This window comes from Anguilla anguilla, chromosome 10 (assembly GCF_013347855.1).
Source record: "Anguilla anguilla isolate fAngAng1 chromosome 10, fAngAng1.pri, whole genome shotgun sequence".
NCBI lineage: Eukaryota > Metazoa > Chordata > Actinopteri > Anguilliformes > Anguillidae > Anguilla > Anguilla anguilla.
The window spans coordinates 30,938,976-30,944,563 of record NC_049210.1 but is presented as its reverse complement, the minus strand read 5'-3'; the positions used below and the strand labels follow the sequence as shown (position 1 = coordinate 30,944,563).

The following is a 5,588-nucleotide window of genomic DNA, read 5'->3' as shown; positions in this document are numbered from 1 at the left end:
GTTAATTTTTATTCGGTAAAAAGTGACTTGCGAACGATCGGTCAGCTAGCGTCACCCAGCAAGTAAACACCACAAACGGCGATGGAGTAGTAGCAGTTAATGGCTCATTAACTGACTGTGGCGAAAACCTACGACGATAACTTGCTTGGTTAACAGCAGGTCTACCAGACAGTTATATGAAAATTAGCCTAGTCAAATCACCAGTAGTCTACACATCTCTGATTGATTGACCATCAGTGCAGTCGATGTTCTTCCCCTGTAGTTCCTATTGCTAATGCGTGAGCTAACCACGGATAGCTTACCTAGCTCACTGGCAAGCTGATATGCTAGCTAAGCATATTCGTTTTGCCGAGAAACATAAATTGAAGATAACTGAACATACTTGTATTATTAATGTCATACATATAACGTGATTACATGACACAGTACAGTCACGGATGGAAATTAAACTCCGTAAACATTTGATCATATATTTTAAAACATAACGGCAGACAGTCAGCTAGCCTCAAGTTCGTTCTGCAATCGTTCGTTCAGGTTGATGAATGCTCTGCTGTTGTTTTGGCACGTCAATCAGGACAGGACGCAGAAACGCAGTAGGACGTCCAAACGTTCAACAAAAAACGGACAGTAGTCATAGCGACTTCACGCTACAACTTTCACCGTGCTACCCCTTCCCAAAAATGGCGAAAAGAAAGGCAGAAAACCGGAGCTTTCTGGACAGGTGGGAGGAAGAATATCTGTTTACATATGTAAAAGACAGACCTGTTTGTCTTGTTTGTGGAGTCAACGTGGCTATAACTAAGGAGTACAACATTAGACGACACTATGAAACGAAACACCATGACAAGTACAAGGACCTGGACATAACTCAAAGGAGACAGAAAGTAGAGGAGATGAAAAGAAGTTTGGTTTCACAACAGAATATGTTCAAAAAAGCCACATCACAAAGTGAGGCTGCTGTAAAGGCTAGTTATATTGTGGCAGCAGAGATCGCAAAATCAGCCCGGCCCTTTAATGAGGGAGAGTTTGTGAAAAAGTGCATGATGAAAGTTTGTGACCTCGTGTGCCCAGAGAAAAAGCAAGCATTTTCAAACGTGAGCCTGAGCAGAAACACAGTAGCTGATCGCACATGTGATCTTGCCACCAATCTGTATGACCAGCTGATGGAAAAGGGAAAAGATTTCGTTGCATTCTCCCTTGCTGTGGATGAGAGCAGCGACGCATCTGATACTGCTCAGCTGTCAGTCTTCATCCGTGGAGTGGACTCAAATCTGTGTGTTACGGAGGAGCTATTGGGATTAAAATCAATGAATGGCACAACCACAGGAAAGGAAATCTTTGAGGAGGTTTCCAAATGTGTAACTGAAATAAAGCTGCCGTGGGATAAACTCGTGTGATTAACGACAGATGGTGCGCCAGCGATGTGCGGTAAAAAGAGTGGACTGGTGGGCAGGGTTCGGGAGAAGATGCGGGAAGAGAACTGTGCAGGTGAGCTAACTGTTTATCACTGCATCCTACATCAGGAATCACTGTGTGGCAAAGCCCTAAAGATGGAACATGTTATGACCACAGTAACACAAGTAGTTAACTTTATAAGAGCCAAAGGTATGAATCACCGCCAGTTTAAGTCTTTTCTGGAGGAGTGTGGTTCGGAATACGCAGACGTGCCGTATCACACAGAGGTGAGATGGTTAAGCCGAGGAAAAGTACTGAACAGATGTTTCGAGCTGCGTGAGGAAATATGTCAGTTTCTGGAAAGCAAAGGGAAGGACACATCAGAGCTCCGGGAGCAAAAGTTTCTGTGTGAGCTGGCCTTTCTGTGTGACATCTCGAGCCATCTCGATGCGCTGAACCTGCAGCTTCAGGGGCGGGGGCGCATCATCACAGACATGTACGCTGCAGTGAGGGCTTTTAAAACTAAATTGTGCCTGTGGGAGAATCAGATGCTGCAAGGAAACCTTGGCCATTTTCCCTGCTGTCAAACCATAAAAACGCAGATCTCTACCGCCGTGTTCCCATGCGCACAGTTTACTGAAAAACTCAGTGTACTTGGCGCTGAGTTTAGCCGGCGATTTGCCGACTTTGATGTCCAGAAATGTAGGTTTGAACTGCTCAGTAATCCCTTCGCAGTTGATGTGGAAAACGCACCAACCAACCTCCAAATGGAGCTGATTGAACTCCAGTGTAATGACACACTGAAGTCGAAGTATGATGCTGTGGGCGCCGCACAGTTTCCACAGTTCATCCCTGACACAATGCCTCAGCTGCGCACCCAAGCTGCTCAGATGCTCTCCATGTTCGGCAGCACTTATCTATGTGAGCAACTTTTCTCCTCGATGAAGATGACTAAAACATCTCACAGGAGACGTCTGACTGATGAACACCTTCGCTCGATACTGAGGATTTCCTCAGCTCAGAGCCTGAGCCCAGACATTGATGAACTACTAGCATCCAAGAAGAGATGCCAGGTATCTGGCTTGGGCACATCAGATTAGATCAGTGTGTAGCAAACTGAGCAATAATTAACCTTTTCTTTATGCACTTTTTTTTAAGGCATGGGCTTGAATGGTTGATTGATTTATTATTGTTGTTTTATTTTTAAAATTATTAGCCTGTGGAAAAAGTTTATTTTGATATTTAAATCAGAAGGCTGCAAATAGAAAAGAGGCATACGATTTTTATTTAAATTTCATTTAATAAATTAATGCCATTGATGTGTTTTTTTATTTGAAATTCGATTTTGCATGTCTGCACTATTGTTATATATTGTATAGTAATAAGCGTTGCTTGTTCCATATTCAATGTTAAAGCAAAACTTGTCTGGGTCCATATTAAAAGGTTCATTTGTTCAATGTTGGCCTGCGACTTTGTTCAAGTTTTAAATTTTGGCCCACTGTGTATTTGAGTTTGACACCCCTGCTCTAATACCTACAGTCACTCACATATTAACACATACAGTCCTGCTAACACTCATTCAACACTATTGGGATGGCAGGTATGCCATCCCGCCAAGTTACGCCTTGGCGGGGGCATGCCCCATACCTATACAGCACCAAGAGTTTGGCACTTTTCAGGGCTCCCCACAGAAATAACCACAACAGCCACAGACACTCAGCCCTTAAAAACATTAAATTCTGTACATTCTGACCCCATTTCAACAGACAGAATTCATAAGAAACTTCACATGTCCACACAATAAAGCCCCAAACTAAGGGGATTTTGCGTTTTCTCCTTCTTCTTCTTGTTCTCTTTCTTCTTCTTCTTCTTCTTCTTCTCATTCTTATTTTTCCTGCCGCCTCTCCCACTAACAACATGTCTCCCCATTGGACATTTTACTGACACCAGCCAAATCTTCACCTACACGACCCAATCAAAAACGCGCATACACACGCAAAATACCCATACCTTTTTACTCTGAAACATTTCCAGTTTAAACAGCTAGTGGCCTAGTGGGCAAGGTTGCAGTCTTGGGAACATCGGGGGCGTAGGTTCAAACCTAGCTAGGAACACCATGGTGATTTTCACACTTTCTCGGTTTTATGTGCTATTTGCACAACAGACATTGAAGAAACACAATGAGTAAAGTATTAAATATGTCCGTTCTGTATTTTTGGAGAAATATGCGTTTTAAATTTATCGTCCTATTTTCAACCGGTTGAGAAAGTTCTCAACTTGGTGCCTCACGAACACAGTAACCACTCCCCTTTCCACACCCCGTAAACCCATGGATAACTCGAGACCCATAGTTCGTGCCGCTGGCTTACGGGCAAGACAATGCAAATATTTCACTAACGTTAGGTTCACTTAAATTAGAGTGCCTTTTAAGGACTAATAGATTATTTCTGGTTATATTCATTTAGCTAGCTAGCTAGCTAACGTTAGCTAACTAGGTCGTTTGCTTTCATAAGGCAATGTTATCAATAACGTTAGCTAGCTAGTTTGCTTTTATGAGGACGTTATAGTTGTGCTTTTATCTTAACTTGCCTAGCTAGATAGCAAAAATTTGAATTGGATATAAGTCAACGTCCTTATCTTAGCTATCTATCGATACTTGATATACTACTAAGCTAGCTAGCTTGTGAAAAGTCTCCCAAAAATAGCGCTTATCATGGGGCTAGCTATGGTAACGGGGCACGGTCTGTCAATCGTAGCTAACTGACAGTTCTCATTACCACACGGTTCAGGTGAACTTTTATAGTGGGAAATTTAGGCTTAGAAAAATACGTTTTAAAGTACATTGAAATGACTGAATAAGTGACTTGAAAGAATTGAGGAAATATTGGGTAGCATTGCTTTGGAATACATGTTATTAAATTTCGGTGAGGCAAGATAGCCTATATTGTTTGTAGTACCGTAACTTGGCGTCATTTTGATATCAATACTTTTAATGGCAGGCCTGGATTTTGCAGGCTGAATGAATGAGTTATTGACGGTGTATGTCTTGTATGTGTGAGTAACTTACGGTAACTAACGGTACCGGCATCTGCACTGAATCTGGCACTGCAACTGGGTCAGGTTCATGTAGCTGCTGCATTTGAGCTGTCTCTGTTACATGTCTCATTGCCTGGAACTCTGGAGCTACAGCACTGAGTTCACTGTGTGGTTTAGACAGAGGCATTGGGGTTCTGAGTCTCCTCCTGTTATACACAGGTATGGTTCTGAGGCAATATGTGTATTCCTCCTCTTCATCAGATTGTTCATACTCCTGCTCCACTGTCTCACTGTTGTTTATCTGATTGTCTCTCTGTGTTTGTCTTTTCCTGGGTGCATGCTGACTCTGCTCATCTTGGTCCAAGGGCAAATCATTAACAAGTAGCAGAATATTACGATGCAGGACACAGAGGGTTCAATCTCCTGTTTCTGGCTGAACTCTGGACACAGGTCCATCTCCAATCTTTTCAACAACACAGTGAATTCTCCTCTCCCAGTAAACATGAAGTTTGCCTGGGCCACCCCTCTCCGACGGATTTCTGACAAGCACCCGATCTCCAGGCTGCAGCACAATGCACCGATCATAGTATTTCTTTCCCTTAGCTGAGTACTTTCCACTGTAATCGGAGGCAATCTTGTATGCCTCCTGCATGCGAGAAGCCCATTTCTGTGCATACTCAACAGGCAAGCATAGGGCTCTTCCGCACAGGAAAAAGAATGGTGAATAGCCTGTTCCCTTGTGTTTCGCACAGTTGTACGTGTGGACTATGTGGGGTAGGTGGTCCTTCCACTCAGCCTTTTTCTCCTCTTGCAGACTGCGGAGCATCTGTAGAAGTGTCCTGTTCAGATGCACAACGGGATTCCCCTGCGGGTGATAGGGGGTGGTTCGAGAGTGGGCGATTCCTGCCAGCTGCTGGAGTCTCTGGAAAAGGCTGTTCTTGAACTCCCGGCTGTGATCATGATGTAGCTTTTCAGGGTACCCAAAGATTGGAATAAAGTCATAGAAGATCTTCTCAGCTGCCATTCTGCCTGACTTATTCTTGGTCGGGTAGGCTTGTGCAAAGCAAGTAAAGTGATCTACCAGGAATAAAATGTACTGTAGCCACCTTTACTCTGTTCAAGATGGAGATAGTCAACAGAGATGAGCTCAGAGGGAG

At 43.5% G+C, this 5,588-nt stretch overlaps 1 pseudogene; it reads left to right on the top strand.

Annotated features, from left to right (window-relative positions):
* The first annotated feature begins 579 nt into the window (after positions 1-579).
* On the top strand, positions 580-2,821 carry LOC118237092 (annotated as a pseudogene).
* Positions 2,822-5,588: the final 2,767 nt, after the last annotated feature.